Below are 19897 nucleotides of genomic sequence, written 5' to 3'. Positions count from 1 at the left end.
GTACAGGTGTTGTTGAAGTCCACAAATGGGAACATGAGAGTGGACCAATTACAAAAGAAAGCATGCTAGAATAACGATACAAACTCATCCAGTGCAGTTCTCTGGATTTGTTAGAAACATGAGAGTGGACTAAGCACAAAACTTTCTCCGCATAAATACAAAACTTTCTCCGCATCCAAGGGGACCACATATTCCACGGTTTTTTTCAACTTCTACAGCTAGAAAAACATGATTAGCTCAGAAAACATGGTATGGAGTATGGACATTACCTTCGCGAATTTTTGGTATTGTTAATACCATCGCTATTTAATTAGATGAGATCACTTTTCCTACGGCACTCTATATTACTTCACAATTAGTCCGGTCAAACAAATGTGCCTATAGGTCAAGAAACCAAGAGTTTTAAAGCACGTGCTGATTTGCTAACAGAAGTCTACTAACTGTACTCTACCTAATTCAATTACGCAGCCAATGATTGATTTATTCTGCTACTAGAACAAAGTCAACACCATTTTCATTTCTTTGCATTTGGGAAAAAATTTGGTATTCTTTGTGTTTGGCAACAAAACACCCAATGATATTGACTACTTACTGGAAAATAGGTTGCCGTGCCTCTATGGACAGATATGCTCTCACCCCCAAAAGTGCTTCATACTCTGTGTCATCCAGAGACTCATTCCGCAAAGGTATGTACCCACGATATGGATCCAAATGAGGAATGTAAACGAGAAGAGACACCCCAAACAGTAGCTGCATCCTACCAATATTATGTTGCAGTATGTGAGATAGAATTTATTGGGACTTAAAGATGAAAACCCATAAAGTGAAACTAAAATTGTGTTCACATCATAAGGACCTCACATTTGTTCATTCCCCTCATTAATCTAAGTAAAATGCTAATGACCACCCCATCGTTTGTTCATAGTGTATGCCAATGTTTGAAACGTGTAAAAAAAATTGTTGTAAGCATGTGAAATGTGCATTGGGGTTTAGCTATCTCGGCATCATCCTTACCTAATTATAGCCGTCCGTGGTGGTGTTAGCATGACCTAACCATGTAACAGCATAAGCATTTAGGGCAACTGGTAACCTAACATGGTATCATAGCTCAGGTTGCAAGATGTCTTGGGTTCTAGTATCTCTTTTTGCAATTCTAACAAGAGATGGTTAAGGTGGCGTCTCTGAAAGCAATAATGCCAACAGATGGTTTCCAAGATTATGATTATGTCATACTGCTGGCAATAGTTGTGCTTTCTGAAACCATGAGAGTTCAACCTTTCTCATGCCGCGAACTTTGGATCGGAAACTCTCCTCCCACACAACATTTGAATTTGTTTAGCATTAAATCAGATAATCACTCCTAACATTCATGTATATAAGATCCAGACAATCCAAGCAAAGATGGCAGTATACATCACAGTGTCCATGACAGCCAAAATTTCATTCATTAGCCCAACTCTCTTATCAGTACTTTGCAGTCCTTCCTTTGGTAGTCTTCTCATTTTGCTAATGATAAATGTCTGTTCCCACAAGATAAATTAAGAGTTTGTGCAAAACAACAGGAAAAAAAATTGAAGAAAAAGTCACAAAAATCATGAGCACTAAACAAAGTAAAGCACAATGTTGCCCAGACACCTCCCGCAGCTTGTGATGCCTATCTAAAACATTCACCACAAAGTTCCCACTGTACTGTAAACCATCACCCTTCAAAAGCATGACTGAAGGAAGCCTAAAGTCAGAGGTCTAGACAAGATCCTTTCTTCTCCAGAATATCTTCTTAAGTAAAGAATCACACACAGAAAAACTTAAACAACCAATTAAGGGCTCATCAAGTTTATATCGCCAAAAATCATACTGGTAGGAAGAACATTAAATCATACTCAATTGACAACTCTCTTGACTTGTCCTGCAAATTTGATATATTATTGGGGATTGGCGTTTTGGTTTACTTGAGCGTCTGACTCTTCTCTAGTAAATACTCTCCGTCTCATTTTGTTTGTCCATATTTCAAATTTTGGGATGACTCAAAATGCATGTCCACTTTTGAAAGGTAAATCACAAAAGTCGGTTTTCCGATACTATCCATTGCAAATTATCCAAAGTACGGTTACCAATGGGGATAAGGCAGACATGTTTCCTAGGGATCATTTGCTTGAAAGGTTCGATTCCAGTAAGGAACATGATCCCTTCTCCGTGGTAGAAAGTCAAAATTTTTACTTTTAATCACTGGAGTAAGGTTCCGAGAAGGCAACCCCAATAGGAGGATCCTGCAAGTGATTCCATCGATAACTATGTCAATTGAACATCGGCAGTCAGACTTCAAGGCCAAACAACCCTAGCTTGAGGGACTTGAGCAAACTTACCCGTCATAGCCAGTGGACATGAATACATTGGGAAAAATAAGAGTCCATGTGAGACTACAGCCAATGACCACAATCCCCAAGGAGTAAAATGCCAAAAAGCTAAACATGGTCAACCACTACCGTTGGGAAAGATTTTGTTCAGATTTCAGTATATGGACTCTAGAACTTTTCCAAAGAAACAAGGACTAAAATCCGAGACAACAGTCTTTAAAAAAAACCATTGACCCATGCAAAATACATCACTAAGATAGAACCCATACGAAGTTGTAAGGAAAGCACTGTTACCTGTATAGGGAACATTAGAACTAACATTAGTGAACCAAGAAGTGACGTCACACATAGTTACTAGTAAAGAAGGACCATAGCAATGGTGATTCGAAATGGAGCTGACCACAAACCATGAAGTTGTTGGCATATTTGCTGAAAGCAAGGACATATAATGTTACTATTCAATCCAAGCAAATGCAAGAAACAAAAAACAGAAAGAAAAGAAAAAAAAATATGGCGGACACAATAGGCATCATTATCAGTTGCAGAAATCAGCCAAGCCACATACCAGAAGATCCATTGCTTTCCAATGAAAATTTTTAACTAAAGCATAGCTGCACATTGCAGTTTTTTTTTTTTTCAGTCTTCAACAATAATAAGTTGTACTCTAATACATTGTGTCAAAACTTTCTTTCAGAAAAAGAAACCTCGACATTTTGTTAAAAACACCAACAAGATACCAATTGCCGTCTTAAAATAAGAAACCATAGAGTGAAAATTACCAAGTTGCATCCATAAAATTGAAAAATACGAGTCCTTTATAATTGACAGGCAAACTCTAATAAGAGGGACAATTGCTACGCACTTTCTAAATAATGCCCTTACTTTTGGGTCATCCTTAGCACTCTTCATCGACATAGATAAGTCTCATGGAAAGTTCTGATAAATTGGATTTAGCAATTTGCTGTCTCATAATGGTCAACATGATATATATTTATCTTATGCAGCACAGAAATATTTATCTTATGCAACACAAACCATTTACTGATATTGCAAAATTGCCATCAAAAATTTAGTAATTCTGGTTACCACAAATTTAGATATATGAAATCTAAAAAAAAAACCTTATTATCGGGTGCAATCGTGTCTTTCTATTTGTGATGCGGTGTTCATGAGCAAAAAAATTCAATATAGCATGCTTGAAGTTCATTACCATCTGTTGTCATCAAATTTGTTATCTTTCATGACGGGAACTTCTTGCGACTCTCATGGGTGAGCCTTAAGGATTTTTGAAATACAGCTGCCACCTACAGAGGAAAAAGTATTAAGTCAATGCTTTCAAATTAGCAAGAAATCATAGCATTCCAGAGAAAGATATTCATTTGTCCTTGCCATTATTGCCAACCATCAGGCCATCAGGGTTGACCAAAATTTCGTAGACATCTAAAAGTGGGGGATAACACCGCAACTAGTAAGATGGCTATTGATTATTACTGCTTCAGAAATTGGGAGGACAACAATTTCAGTGAAGTTCTTTTTTAAGAAAACGAGGTGATTTACTTTTTTCAAGGAGGACCTTTCTCTTCTAATAAACTAGGTCCGGCCACGTGCAAGGCACGAATGTCTTGCCTGTTGAAGAGGAAAGGTGTATTACATCGTTTGATTCAAGTAACAAGAGTCTAGCTGATTTACATGTAGATTTACAATGCATACCTTATTTACAAATGCTAAAGTAACGCGATTGTAGTAAAGTTTATGGTAGTTAGATACATGATCCTAAAGTATTAGAAAGTAAATCATGCACACCAAAAGAATTAAAGATAGTGGGTCATTTGTCGACTCTCAAATCAGCCACACAGAATTTTTTAGGGTCAGTTTTCGCACCAGCTCCAGTTGCAGACAGAACTTTGAAGCCCCTACGCATACATGCTGCAAGAAGTGCCACCTATTACACATTATGAATCAGGAAATCGTAAATTGAAAAGAAAAACCTCTATCATATTCACAAGGTATTTGAACTCATGATGGACAACTTATTAACTGGAATGCAGGTACTTCAAAATATTTTTCTGCTGAAAACTAATCATTCACGAGTTCCAACTTATAAATCCTCAAAATGCATCATTCAAGGTACAATGAAAGACCTCTGCAAGTGCAATAACTTTTCAAACCCTATGTCCACTAATGCTATTATGTGCTCTTGCTCAAATAATTAAACATGGCAATTCGCAAACAACCATACATGTGCCTATCACACACAAGCACGCACACACGCAAGCATGCACACACATCTCACTTCAGCAACCAATTATGACCCTAAACTTCTGAACGTAACTGTAACCGTAAAAAAGGTTGAGCCAAGTAGTCATTTTCGGTAAGCATTCAAGGATAATAATACTCACTGCGAACAAATACTGTGTCCTATCTTCGTGTCTATGTTATCAATGCAGTCCAACACAAAAACACAGCAGTTTTGGATCAGAACCCATCAAATGAAACCTGCAAAATTAAAATATTCAATCAAAGGCTACCCGGAAATGAAAACGTGATTGTGAAGTTGAATTGGGCTTTGCAGTAGAGAATGCAGTAATCTAGGTTCCCAATTAAATATGTTCCAACAAACAAATTGAAATTTCGACAGAAAGTTTATTCTATCCACAAACACAAACAGAATTTCGCACCCCAGTCACCATCTCCTCACTCTGTGTGTAAATTGTAGTAGTATATAGTATACACAATTAGCAAGTAACTAAAGAAGCATAGGTTTTTACTTTTACCTACCAGCATCAGCGTTGCCCGAAACTTCGCAATTGATGAACCACCAGTAGAGAGACGCCGGCCACGTAGATTGGCCAGCTCTGCACAGCGTCATTGTTTCTTGATACCCAATCGGCCAACCATTCCCTTCTCGGCTTTGCTCCTCTGTAACCTTGCTTTCATTTGTTCCCAAGATACTCGATCAGAAAGAGAAAGAAACAAAAGTCTGTCTATACATTCTACAAGTGTAAGTGAAGATAGGGATGTAAACATAGATATAGTCATGCGTGTGTGTGTGTGTATTGTATAGATATAGTCAGCTTTGATTTCTTTGCCTGATGATGGAAGCTCTTACAAACAGGGGATACGATAGGGCAAGTTCATGCCATTGTCTAAACTGTAGTTTCAGTATTTTGACCTAAAAATACCACTATTCAAGATAACTTTTTGATCTAAATGGTATTTTTGGTATTTTTAGCGGAAACAAGCGTTATTTTGGCGGCTATCCAAACAAAAAAATATAGCATAAACTTACCCAAATGACGATGGAGAAAATGAAAAATTCTCCAAATTTGGGTGAATGACGATGAAGCAAAATGAAAAATTCTCCAACCATCCATTTAGGCAGAACTACATAATAAAAGATACCTATCATGATAAAGTTTGACCTGGAATGTTTTCATGACCAAATCAGAGACTTGGAACATATGGTCACTTCATTTCAACCAAGGAAAAAAAAGAACCCATGTATCCACATAATATATCATCCATTTAGCACTAATTCGCTAATAAAACAAAACATAAACAGCCACAAAACCACAGACAGACAGAGGGGAATTTCACATTATACGCATCATGTCTTTCAAATGTTCCAGCTTTGACAACTCCAAACTTCATTACCAAGCTCAAATTGGATGAAAATTCCCAATCACATGCAGCGGTTGGGCAGAACACAGACGACTTTGAATTAATGTTGCTCCTACGTTCTCAAAAGCTTCAACTTGTTTTCCTGGTTGCTAGTGGTTCCTTCGCATGCACCCTACAGAGTTCAACAAATTCATCCTAAGCTCTTGCTAAAATTTAGGTCTCATCCATCCACACATTCTTGCTAGAATTTGCCCGTGGTTCTAAGTTCTAACAGATTATAGCAAACAGGCCCGGCAACTTTGTTCTCTCCTCTCCCTCATAACTCAATCCCAATTGCCTCCAAATATCACCTTGCAATTCGTTCTCAATATGCTCCAGTCTGGAGTGAAAAGGGGACAACAACCAAGCTTTCACTACTATATTAGAGTTCAACAGCACATGTGATGTGGTCTCAAGGTGACCCACAACAAGCACATACAGTATCAACTGGTCAAGTGACTCAAGTTCACTAAGTGCACTCGATAAATTATATTGAACATAATCAGCCTAACGTAAGAAAGTAATCGATAGCTAACATAACTTTTCCGATACCTAGGCCACAACAATATAGATAATACCCATCCTTTATAACCAAAGATTTGAGATAGTAAGGAGAGAGAGAAACTTCGTATGTAGTCGTAAAATAATTCCATTGCGGTTGTGTTCCGAATTGCTCCATCATGAAAAAATGAAACCACATCAAAATCTTGTTAAAAAGTGTAATAATTGTGTAACATTCATGTCATCCTAGCTTATCGAAACTTAAAAATAAAATTTGCTAACATATCAAATGTAAGTGAAGTCAACTGTCAGAAAATAAGGAGGCAACAAAACTGGAATGTTCAAAACTAATGGCATAGTACCTTTTGATTCAACATCCCTCTAGACTCCCTCCTTAACCCACAATTTTTTAGTTTCAAAAAGAGAACGCCTTCAATCCATGACTAATGTCCTGCACAATAACAATAGGTTTATGGAAGTAGCCATGGCACTGGCATACTTCTAAGCAAGTCCGATTCCGCATTACTGTGTGTAATTATCCTTGCCAACATTCCTAAGGCGAGCACTAAATGAGTCAGAAACGTGCATGGCCACAAGTGGTTCACAAAAGGTTTAGGAATGCTGAGCCCTACAACCAACCATTTCACCAATTAGGAAAAAACAACAAACACTACTTTTTATAGCCAAAATGTACTAACTTGGAATATCAGAAAAAGACCCAAAAATCAAGGAATAAGTTTAAAACGGATATGTCTCAATAATCAACGGAGTAGCAAAGTAAACACACATCAAGCGTCTGGAAGCACCAAAGTAACTGAAACCAATAAAAAAGATGGAACTCTATGTGCAGGAACAAAAGCCTGCAGTAGCTCCATCCTGTCACTTAGTTTACCCCTTATCACTTGAAACACATATGCATCAAAAGAAAGGTTATATCAGCATGAGTTGCCTAAAGGGGAGACCTTTGCAAATGGGAGAGAAGAAAGATACCTAAATCTTGGCCAGATATAACACTATCTCCTTTCTCAATCAGATTGAACACTATCTCCTTTCTTGAAGACACTATCTTGTCTCCATTGATGAGAGGTACGATTGGAACAGGCAAGTCACTCTCCATACATGCTATATATAAATGCACGGTGAGAACAGGCACTCTATATTACTTCACAATTAGTCCGGTCAAACTAATGTGCCTATAGGTCAAGAAACCAAGAGTTTTAAAGCATGTGCTGATTTGCTAATAGAAGTCTACTGACTCTACTCTACCTAACGCAATTACGCAACCAATGATTGATTTATTCTGCTACTAGAACAAAGTCATTTCACCATTTTGCTTTCTTTGCGTTTGGCAAAAATTTTGGTATTCTTCGCGTTTGGTAACAAAACACCCAATGATATTGACTACTTACAGGAAAATAGGTTGGTGTGCCTCTCTGGACAGATATGCTCTCCCCCCAAAAGTGCTTCGTACTCCGTGTCATCAATAGACTCATTCCGCAAAGGTATGTACACAGGATATGGATCCAAATGAGGAATGTAAACGAGAAGAGACACCCCAAATAGTAGCTACATACATTTCTACTTCAGTAATCATCTATGTCGTTTCAAGGGGGAACAGCCACAAAATCGAATGCAAGTACATACATTTTCAAGAAGTACAACAGTTCATAAGTTTGCATTTCAATATTTCCTTGAAGGTAGTAGCCAGTAGGAGTATATTGAGGCATATTCCTTTTTCTTTTTTTGTTATTCTTCTTATTTATGGGCGCAGCAGGCTTCAGATTCAAAATTGAATATTCTTCATGCAAATTTGGGAAAGACGTTCAGAAAATGATCCACAGGCCATAAAGGACAAACTTCGAAGTATCTTTGAACATCAGACACCGAAATTACAGGTAAATGAGTATATTCAATCTTCAAGGGACTTGTCCCCCATAATCTTAGAGAAAGGCGTTTAACACTAAGACATTTCGAAGGACACACGTCCCACTTCGTAAACCTTTACTTACAAGGAGCACACCCAAGAGTCTCTGTGGGCTCTAGCTCTTGTAAAAGTGAGCATGGCTCCACCAACGGAGGGGCAAGCCAGATAGATGAGACTACAGATGCCTTGTACCCCCTTGGCGGGGGATGGGGTACTTGAGAATCTATTTCTAAAACAAGGAAAGAACAAAAGGTTTTCTTGCCTAATTATCTTCCAGTATTTTGAAAGTTACTGCTATATTTACCGACGTAAAGAGTAGCATAGACAGGTAACATTGCAAGGTATTCAACCCCTAATTCCCTGCTAAGTTTGCATCTTCTTTGAGTTCTACTTTGAATCACCATTCCACCCAACAATGCTTGTTCCACTACATTTTGTGGTTGGATTTTTCTATATTTAGCTTAGCATTTTCACCTAATTAAAATGTCCTAACTTTACAACATGCTGTCTTCCTTCAATTATCCCAATACACACATACGTCAGCAAGAAGTTGAAAGAATCGAAATTCTGTGAGAAAAGAAAAGAATTTCACAGTATCCATGAGTCAATAGCGTAGATAAAGGATAGACAATGGACCTAGTGTAGAAATCTGTCATAGGAAGGATGAGATTGAGCATCACAGCTTCCCCTACCAAGACATAAGCTACTCCAAACCAGATATACCAGCGGAACTCTTTGATATAGATTCTTGTTTCTACACCAATCATAACCAACATGGAGCACCAGGCAAGAGCCTCAATGATCAATGAAAATATCTGTAAGAGAAAAGACATTACTTTTTTTTTTTTAAAAAGCCGCATTAAACCGCAACATGCCATAGCTGTTTAATAGTTTACATAGCATTAAGCACAATATGGGACTGTCCTTCCAATGGACATTACATTAGCCAATGAGTAAGGATTATTTTCCTTCACAGTCCTAATTATCCGTGTGAGCTTCATCTTCATTCGCGAAAAATGAAGCATTTTGTACCTCTCTATTTTTCCCTAAAAATGTGTAATGTGTATAAAAGATAGATTCATGAGATTCACATTCCATAACAAGAGGAAACAGAATCCATGTGCAATGAGGTTGGTGGTGAAGTAGTTTATTTAGAAGATCATGCTGCAAGAAAAGCCATTAAAGAAGAAGTTCCTTTCCCTCTATTTCTCAAACGCTTGAGAGTAACGCAGAGAAGGTCACCCCCACAATTTTCGGCATTTCATACTCCAGGCTCGCTGAAGCCTTCCAGGCTTCCACGTACAAGCTCCCAATAGGAGTGAGCCAGGCACTGCTGAAAGCCTAGAGATATACAGAGGAAATTTGAGCTACTACTCAAATGTGAACATCAATAAAGATGGCTCACCGGACATTACTTGTTTGTCTTCGAGAAAAGGGTAAAACATCAGCAGCAATTTGTGTTCTTCAAGTTTATTCAATTTTCAGGGGCGAAAATGCATGCTTTCTCTGTTTGTAGATATTTTTGCTCGGAAGTAAAGATATTTTAGTAAACAAAGAAAAAGAACCATATTAAGCTTGAGTATCTCAGTGAATTCGATTTAGAAAGAAGACTTTTAGAGTTGGTATTCATTTAAACTTCTGGGACAGTAACCGCAGCAAAAATATTGAGGGCAGTACCATTTTAAATCACGAGTAAAGGTTACCTTAAGAAAATACTTCTTTCAAATACAACTATCCAGTACCATTTTAAATCACGACATGGTATGTAACAATTATCCATATAAAGGACAACCAAAATACTTGATTCCGGTTACACAAACAACATGAAGAAATCTTATTAGCCACGAAAGTGTATCAAAGTGAAGCCTACAAACCTCCCAATTACATTTGTCAGCTAGGAGGATCCATTTCCTGTAGTTGCTCTATCACTCTCAGTTAAGTCCTTTACTATCCTAACAAAATAGAATAAAGAAAGCAACAAAAGTATAAAACTTCGTTAAGATTACGCAAACCATAGGAATTCATCAGGCCATGAGCAAATCTGATTAATTGGGTTGTAAACATGTGGTACATTATATGATGTCTTATGCACATAGAAACAAACTTCACTGAACCTAATCATACGACACATTTAACTATTGACATGAATTTAAAATATGGGGAACAACTAACAATCAGATTGCATACTCGTAACAGAAATGAATGCTAGAACAGAAAGACAATTGCAATGTTCATTTTGGCAAAAACAGCATAATACAAAAAATAATAAAACACGCACCTCAAAGAGAGGAAGACCACTCTGTCTATCCAAATTAAATATTGAAATCCCCATAACTTATCTAAACAAAGGTTCTGCACCAGCCAACAAACCCAACAAGTAACTGTAGTTATTTGAGATTTCAAGCGATACTCCGGACTTTAGGATCCTTTTTAGTTAGCCAAATCTGATAGAAACACAAGCCTAGAAGCACCAAATGAGAAATACCAACCACAAGAGAGTCAATGCCACATGGTGTATAATCACCAAAAGTGCTATATGTTATGCTTGCCCAAACCCCATTTGCAACCGGCCGACAATACCCAGTCAAAGCATGAAACCCTTTTTTAGTTGCCACCCACTAAAACTTCACCACTAAAAGCACATTAGGCACTCATAATTTCCTCTTCGAAATAAGAAAACTTTTCCTCTTCGAAAAAAATTTCAAAAACTATTTTCTATTTTTAATAATAGTTTTTATTAGTTTCAAAAATTTTTTAGGAAAACTATTTTCTATGTTCACAGTTTTAATTTTTTGTAGTTTAAAAAAGTGATGTGGCAAGTTTTGGTTATCCGAATTTGATTATGCCATTGTGGACCTTTAAATTGCTCATTGCTAATCTTAGCAATCTCTTAAATGAATAATCAAAAGCTAATATGGGAACTTTTGGTTATCCATTTTCATTATGCCATTGTGGAAACCGTAAAAAAAACTTAGCAAACTGTGTGTCATTCGTGCATTTTGCAGGGTCAAGAGACTCAACAAGACTATCAAAAACATCCAAAACCTTAAGAGAAGTATTGGGCAATTTCAATTGCTAGGGTCAAGCGGCCCCACAATCCCTCCAATTGTTCTGGAAGCAAAGATATCTTTGTCGGAATCACTATCTTTCGTATCATTCTGCCATTGTTATCCAAAAGAAAAGTCAGCAAAGATCTGTTCAAAAAGAGACATTACCAAAACGCCAGCAGCCACATCTGGCAAAAAAGGGGAAGAGATACAAGGAGAGAGAATATTACATAAACTATCCTCCCGTATGTTATATACAACAAAATCTAAGACAACATGTTTCTACTATAGTCCTACGTATATATAAGCACAAAAGCAAGATATCACGTATATACAACCAACATTGACATATTCAAAGATATCACTGTAAAAAATCACAATTACCCGGCTTAAATTAGTAAATTCTTTGAATATGTCAATGTTGGTTGCATGTGCATCATTCATGTTCATACCCAAACCCAAAGATCACTCCACCTAAGAAACACTATGAAAGAAGGTGAGTTTGAAAAGATAAATTCCAGCTTTAAGTCCCACCGTAATCAATGCTCTTCTATGAGTATCCTAAACCAACCGTGTCTGTTTTAGTTGATTTTAGGACTTATGATGCTGAGTGTAAAGGGAAATAAGCCCACGCTACCATTATTCTATTTCTACAATCTTCATCATCTCCATTGTAACAATTCTCCAACCCCTCCAGCTGCAGCAAATTAGAAAGAAAAAAAAAAAACCCAAAAGACCATTAAGAAACTTTCGAATGGGGAAGAGGAGTAGACAAATGAAGAACCAAAAAAGAAAAAGAAAGAAGGTTGCTCGAATAATATTTCTTTTATCTTTTTGCAAGAAAACTCGAAATAGTGAATTCATTCAACTTTAGCACCTCTTCCCCAGCAAAATACGTTAATATTTAGTTCCATAAATAAGACCGCTGACATAATGATGGAGAAGATCTATCTTGTTTGGATGCTATGAAATGGCCAAATATCTATGCAAAAGTTGGAAGAATGCAGTACAATAGCATCTTTGGTATTTGTTATTTTCTTCTACAACACCCCTGCAATCTCTATTTCTATCCTTTTAGCAAAATACAGTCCTACCTAACCATTATCAGGTGTCCCCTTCTCCACTTGGAGCCATAACCACCACCAGGCCTCGGGCCACCTCAGTCCTCCACCACCTCCTCCCACCTTAACCTCAGTCCTTGACCACCTCCGACCCTAAACACAACCAACACTTGCGTAATCTAATACAACAACAAAATGAACAGATGTCACATCAATTACCAAAAGCCTTGTAAAAACTATGTACCATTCAATGGAAGGGTACTGCTAATTGACTGGTAATATCAGTTTAACGCATGGAATCATCCCACCGGCCACCACATCAAAGTCAAAACTGTCAAATAGAAGTGTGTATAACACATTACTACCTACTCAAAACTTGAATGACATTGCTAAATAAAACAGCAATGCCAAATTTCTGCACTCTTCTAAGGATTGTTCGTCCTCTTCAAATGTGCCCCAAACAAAATAGAAGAAATAAAACATCCATGTTTGCATGTAATAATCAAGTTTGGAATGGAATTTTCAAGTTTATCATGAAAAGAAAGGGCATGACAAATGACAATAAATATCAAATTTGTAGTTATCTTTATACGGTATTCTTGATAGCGGTCAAAATTCTGAGGGATAAAGTTGGAGAGGTAATGTAGTCGAAGGGGGGTCAATTCAAGGACACAGCGCTTATTTGGGACTTTTTGACAATTGCATAGGGGTGGATATGAGTAGCAAAAAAGAGAAAAAGAAAATCATGTATGACTTTTTTTTGCTCCTTGTATTTGAATTACTATTTGAGGTCAGACGTTGGAAAAACCCAGTTCAATATCATCTCGAATTCCTACTCCCATTCAGGATTTTGGATTCGTGAACTTTGGCATTATTCATTGGTTTGAAAGAAAAAGCAGATCCACTATTTTTTTCCTAAAAGACTCCAATAGCAACATTACAGCAGGACCTGTGAATTATCATGGGGGTACTACATGATTCAAATAGAAAGAGCAAAGAAAAGAACCAGAGAAAACGGGAAAAAAAGGCACTCATGAAAGCATGAAAGCAATTTGGAAGAACCAATTAGTAGAGGGAAGCCATGAAAGCAAATGGATGCAAATCATGCAACATTCCTTTCATAAAGTGAAATAACACCAAGGATTTCTTCATCAAATCAATGTTGTTTAAAGTTTGAAAACCAATACCTTGCTAAATTAGGAGACCAACATGACTAAACGGTAATTAAGTGGGAGTTTAGGATCCTTCTATTCGGGATTACACAAAAAAGTACTTGTAGACCATCCAAGAGTTCATGAAGAGATCTCTATTGCCCTGCAACTTGAGAATTTAGAAAACAAAAGATATTCAAAGTCAAGAAACCAAAACCCGAATGATAATTAGACCTTCACTCCATGAGCCATCTAGTATTCTTCACTCTGTTAGCTCAATACTACTTTACTTGAGCCTCTCACTGCCTTCTGACCTTCAACACATCCCCCATCCCTTATTGCAACCATTGGCATATCATTTGCAATTAGTAAGCGCGACCAAGGGATAGAAGCAATTTTGAATTTTGTCAAAAGCAGCCTAAAAGTTCAATCCACAAAAAATGAGGAAATAGTAAGGGAATCCACCGTTCCCATTCGATAATAAGAAGGATTCAGTTCAGATACTAAACAAATAATTACACACACAAATACAAATTCAAAGAACAAGATTTCTCTCACACTGGGAAGGGAAGCCAACTATTTTACTGTTCAACTACATATTCACAAAATTCCACTCACCTGGCCTGCCAATTCAAATCTAATCACATTAGCATCCGTCATATATTAGCTACGTTAACCTAGAACATCAAACATAACAATCCATTCTCAAATTCCAACACAATTGCAAATTTTTTTAGCTAAGAACCTAGAGAAACTAACATCAGAACCATGGATAAATTCTCTCCGCTCCATCAGCGGAAAAAAATAACCCAAACCAGACTACAAGAGCATTTTGCTTGTAATTATAGTTATATCACAGTTCTGGGAAACTCCTTATGTAACGATTCCTCATTTTGCTTGTAATTATAGTTTTATGCACAACCTTTGGACCTAATAAGTAATAAACTGGCGGCCCTTTCAGTTTGAACAAATTTTGAAGTTCAATTTTAACAACACATATTTCAAGCTCGTGGTAATCTTAGTCAGAGACATAATCGGCTGTGTATCAATTACATCAGCTTGCTTGTAGAACTTGTACATGTCCTAAACATACTCCAAGACTGCCAATTCGTTATCCACATCTGCCAAAATAATCACTGTTATTGGATTCTTTGGTTTTATGGTCAGTCCGCAAGCAGTCTGAGGAGAATCAAAATAAGTAAAAACAAGGACAGCGACAGGCTAGGCATAAAATCTGCTGAAAAAGTATAATCAGAGAGTATATATCAGATGAAGAAATCACCTTGCTTCGTGCAGTGAGAATCAATGTCAGGGTTTTCCTTGACGATCTGTTTCCAGAGTTTCTTGCACTGACTCTTCAGATTTCAGTTCCTCATCAGGGCTTATGACAATAACCTTCTTGGGTTTTTTATCATGTGCCCTTGCCACCACTCTGTTAACACCAGCTGCAGCAGCGACGCCCTTAGTAACATACGCAAGTGGTTTCTGCAGTTTCACAAGAAAATTCAAGGTCAGCTTTTCTCATATCCCAAATCTATGTTGGTTATCATGATCTAAGATAGAACTCAGTGGCACTTTATTTTTACCTTATCCTTTTTTTCTGCTGCCTGTGGATTATTAGCCTGTAGTTTTTTTTTTTTTTAATCAGCAAAAAGATTTTATTAATCTCTGAATTCGAAAATTACAAAGATAAAAAAGGCAAGGGCAAATGAAAATTAAAATTACTTAATCTTCCCAGCTACCCGACACCTAATCGGTCGAAGACCAACAAAACCCAAAACCAACCCCACTGCCAACCAAAACCCTACACCTGATTGAATCAGAAATGCCGCCGCCTCCGCCACGAGGATCGCCGTGAACCCGCCGTATGTCACCGATACCAAAAACACCCCGAGAGACTTTAGCCGCAAACACCTCGCAACCCAACCAGGCCTCACCACCCAATGTTGCCGCCGAGCACCTCTGAACTCGCTGCCACCACTGAAACAGCTGCTGCTGCCATGCCGTGAACCCACCGCCCGGGGTACCGCCATCATCGTCTCCGTTGCTCTGCTACTGCCCTGCACTGCTACAGTCCGTCACCTAGCTACCAAAACATCACCGTCGCCGCCCTCAACCACCATCAACACCACCTCAAAACCCCAAATCGCCTGCAAACTGTGCCCAAAAGCCCCAAAACTGCTTCAATCCATCGAGTTCTGCAAATAAAGACAAAGCCCTAAACCTAATCAACTGAAAACTCCACCCCAAGACACCCGTCGACGCCCCTAAAACCCCTGGGAACAGCAACCAGACCAACCTCGGCCACCACCGCACACCCAAGCATCCACCCAACAGCCCAAACAAAACCCACACTCCATCAGCAGCCACCAAAGCCAAAAAAGGCAATGCACGCTCGCCCCACCCCCAAAACACGGCCATTGAACGGAGACCAGGCCAGAACGGCCGGAGAGGGGACTGAAAACCAGAAGCTGCGTGGATCCCTCGCCGTTAAGCACAAAACCAGTTCTCCAAGGAAAAGAACCGGCCGGGACCCAAAGACACCCAAACGAGCCACCACCTGCAGCCGAAAACCCCTGGCCGTTAAGCTAAATATCGGGTTCAACGAAGGAAGAATCTACCGGGGAGACGGTGAAACAAGCGGCGACGGGCGTCGGAAAGAGGTGAGAAAACGGCAGGAGGGAAGGTAAAGACTCAGAAGAAAAGGAGAAGGGGAAATGGAATTGAAAGGGAGGCCCGGGGGGAGGAGGGAGGGAGGCCGCCTCCCCCCTCGGGGGCGGCGCGATCTGATCTGAAAGGGTTTTCTGCCTTTCCGTTTCCTAGAGAGAGAGGATGTGACCAGTTGTGGAGAAATTTCTAACATGTGTTTGTTATTAGTCTGTAGTTGCGCAACGAAATTCCTGTAGAATGTTCGTTAGACGAAAGATAGACACATACAACACACACACTCGGTCAATCGAGAGAGAGACCTTGTAATAGAGCGAGAGATCTGATTTTGAGGCTTCCTTTCTACAAGAGGAGTTTGTCGTTCCACCGCCTTTTCCAAATACCAGAGTTCCTGATAATGTAGGGAGACAGTAAGAGAAGTTTTTTTTTTTTTTTTTGATCCGCAGACAGTAGGAGAAGTAGCTTCCATATTTCGAAGCGGTTTGCGCGACGAGGGAGGGGGGGCCGCGGCCAAGGCCGAGCAAGCCGGCTGCGCCGCGGAAGAGGCCGGTGTTGTTCAGGCCGCAGCCGAAGGCGAAGCCTGGGAAGACGTCGGAGGGGGTTAGGGTTTCGGTGGCGTACAGTCCAATGGTGAAGGACCTGTCGCCGTAGAAAACCGCGTAGAGGCAGGTGTTGGTGGCTCTGGTGCAGCCGCTGATGAGGTGGTTTTGATAGGAAGGTGGCTGTGTGAAAACCCTAGGAGAGAGCCGGGGGGAGCGGGTTTCGTGTGCAGGGAGTTTTGTATGTCGGTGACTCGCCGTTGGGAGTATTAATAATGGTTTTTCAAATTCAAAAGTGTATTATGAAAGTTGGCCACTATTCGCAATCCAATTCTTGCTACTCGCAGTCAATTGCTATCTACAAATCACCACTTTATAAGGAATTGCTACTTACAACCAATAAATTATTCCTGAACTCCCCTTTTTGCCCTTCTATACAATAAACATAACATACATACAACCCAACAATCCCACTCCTTCTTCTTCCGTTCGTTCCCTTTTCTAACCTAGGTTTTCTTTCTCTCCGGTACATCCACAACTCCAGTCGACTCCCACCACCCACGGGTACCATAAGCACCACCACCCACCTACCCACCATTACCGCCACCACCAACCCCCACCCCACAGGCCCACCTCCCGTTTCTTCTTCTCCTATTGCCCCGTTTCTTCTTCTCCTCCATCAGTCACCACCACAGCCACCACAACACCACTCTCACCACACCACAATAGCAATACAACTTTGATGCGAAGGAGGTGTGAGAAGAAAGCACAACACACCGGTATCACCAACTATTTAGAAGTTGAACATTGGTAAATTTTTGAATCTTGTTATTACGCAGGTGTTTTTTATTTTTGTTCAATTTTAGTTTGAATTTTTTTGAGAAACGCACAGTAAGTATGTTGCTATTTCGTGTATTTCAGATTTGATCGAACATTAGAGTCCGTTTGTTTTCCACAGTTTCGGATATTAAAGTCTGATTGTTTGCCCCTATTCGGATTTTAAGATCTGAAATTTATTGCTTCATTCGGATTTTAGTATCCAATTGGTCGATTGGCCCCTATGTACTACAACAGCAGCTGAATTTGTTAGCATAGCTCATTCGGAATGTAATATCTGAATTTTTTTTGCCTCCTTCAAATTTTAATATCCAAAATATTTGATCCCATTCGGACTTTAAATTATACCCGAGTCGTGTATGTATTTTACCTCAATTCTGTAATCGGTCTCTGTAAGTTTTTCACTCTAGACGTTTTCATCATATGATGTGAACCGATTAGACAATGACACGAACCATTGACATTGTCCAGGCATGATTGACAAAAATTTTGAATTTTAATATGTAGCTGAATTTGTAAGGTAAGGTCATTCGGAATTTAATATCTGAAATGTTTTGCCTCATTCGGATTTTAATATCCAAAGTATTTTACTCCATTCAGACATTAGAGTCCGATTTGTCCCCTCTATTTCAGTCATTAGAATCCGATTGTGTAAGAACCCATAAACATTCATAACATTACCCCACTCGGAGTTCTTTCTTCTTCATTGAAAAATAATAGGAAAACCCTAATTTGGCTTGAAAAACTTGAAGTAATTTCTTGGAGTTTGACATGTAATCTGAAAATTTCTCTTCTTGTGGTAAGAAATCTTCCTTAAACTATGAGTATTGATGAATATGTGCATATAGAATCAACCTACATGGAAGAGATTTAAGAATTAGGGTTCTATAGTGCTTACATGGTGATTTTATACCTAATTCATCTCAAAATTCTCAAATATTGTTAATTGGTATAGATACTATGATTTTGATCATGGAAACCCAAGATTGATGCATGTTGGTTGGTATATAGATGGATTATGAGTATGAACTTGTAGAATTTTGAAGTTGCTTACTACTATTGATGTTGAGAAATTTTGAAAAATCTGGGCAGCATCCAAAGCTGCGTTTTTCATCAAATTTGTTATACTTAGACAAGTTTATTGGTTATGAGTCCTTTCGAGTCTTAAAGATAGTTAAGTTGGTGTTGTTTTGGTGATGGAATCATCAAAAAATATGAAGTACACGATTTGTAATGAATATTCGATCACAGACTGCTCTGCTGAAAAACTGTGTTCCTGCACAGAATTTCTGACTTTGAAATTGAATTTGAGTTGGTTCTCTTGCTTATAAAATTCCAGGAAAAATCAAGGATGAACTTTGATGTGTTATTATGAGTTATACCAAATCCCAGGTCATTTGGGTGTATACTTTAATCTTGGCAAATTTTACAAATTGGTGTGACACTGCTGGAAATACTTTGACCATAGCATGTGGTCTGAGTTTGTGGAATTAATTGAGCGACCTAACGAGGTCGTATTATTCTAATTTTTTTGAGTAGTTGCTGTTCTATATATCTAATTTGATCTTATAAATTCGTGGTTCTTAACTCTGTACGGATTAGTCTTTAAAAATACAACTTTGAGTCTTCTATTTGGGAGGGACATGCATTTCATGCATTCATATGTTGTTTTATGCAAGTAAACTTGATTTTTTCTTTTTGTAAAGGTGATTTGGTGATATCAATTGTGTACTAGGTGTTAACGAGGTTCCAAGATCGTTCGAGATACGTAGGCCGTGAGCGACGTGTTGGTGAATTTTTTGTGTAGAAGTTAGAGGTGGGGTTTTCTTGACACTTGGCTCATATTTTATTACATGTGCAAGTCTTATGCCAATTTAATGCTTCTCTTATGAGCTTGAAAGTAAAAAGTTTATTGATGGAAAGTTTTTGTCATGTTACCATTGATAGATGCTGATATAATTCTATAGCCAAGGTTTATGTGGCCTGTGTTGGTATTACCTGACACGGTAGTTTATTCTTTGTTAAACTTCGTTTTGGGTGTTTCTAGACGCGGGGTGTGACACCGATTGATGTATCTTTATTCAAAAATTAGTATCCAATTCACCTACCTTTAATTCAAGCGTTAGACTAATGTATTGTTTGTAATGTATAGAAAA

At 38.5% G+C, this 19897-nt stretch overlaps 1 long non-coding RNA gene across 21 annotated transcripts in view; it reads right to left on the bottom strand.

Annotated features, from left to right (window-relative positions):
- LOC131313243 (uncharacterized) overlaps nucleotides 1-17172 on the bottom strand; it is a 31702-nt gene extending 14530 nt beyond the window's left edge. Inside the window, exons 1-11 of one of the 21 annotated variants that reach the window (XR_009196125.1) lie at nucleotides 15285-17172; nucleotides 14981-15183; nucleotides 14752-14819; nucleotides 13933-14032; nucleotides 10718-11960; nucleotides 9076-9254; nucleotides 6878-6966; nucleotides 5129-5280; nucleotides 4754-4850; nucleotides 3565-3658; nucleotides 593-2783 (exon numbers count right to left, since the gene is read on the bottom strand). This is a non-coding gene — a long non-coding RNA (uncharacterized LOC131313243). Of the gene's footprint in view, nucleotides 1-592; nucleotides 2784-2919; nucleotides 2966-3564; nucleotides 4297-4753; nucleotides 4851-5128; nucleotides 5285-5643; nucleotides 5739-6877; nucleotides 6967-9075; nucleotides 9255-10717; nucleotides 12184-13932; nucleotides 14033-14751; nucleotides 14820-14980; nucleotides 15184-15284 lie in introns of all 21 variants that reach the window. The other 20 variants (XR_009196131.1, XR_009196134.1, XR_009196120.1 and 17 more) reach the window with 20 other exon arrangements.
- Nucleotides 17173-19897: the final 2725 nt, after the last annotated feature.

Source organism: Rhododendron vialii, chromosome 13a (assembly GCF_030253575.1).
Source record: "Rhododendron vialii isolate Sample 1 chromosome 13a, ASM3025357v1".
Classification (NCBI taxonomy): Eukaryota; Viridiplantae; Streptophyta; class Magnoliopsida; order Ericales; family Ericaceae; genus Rhododendron; species Rhododendron vialii.
This window is presented reverse-complemented; position numbering and strand designations above follow the sequence as displayed.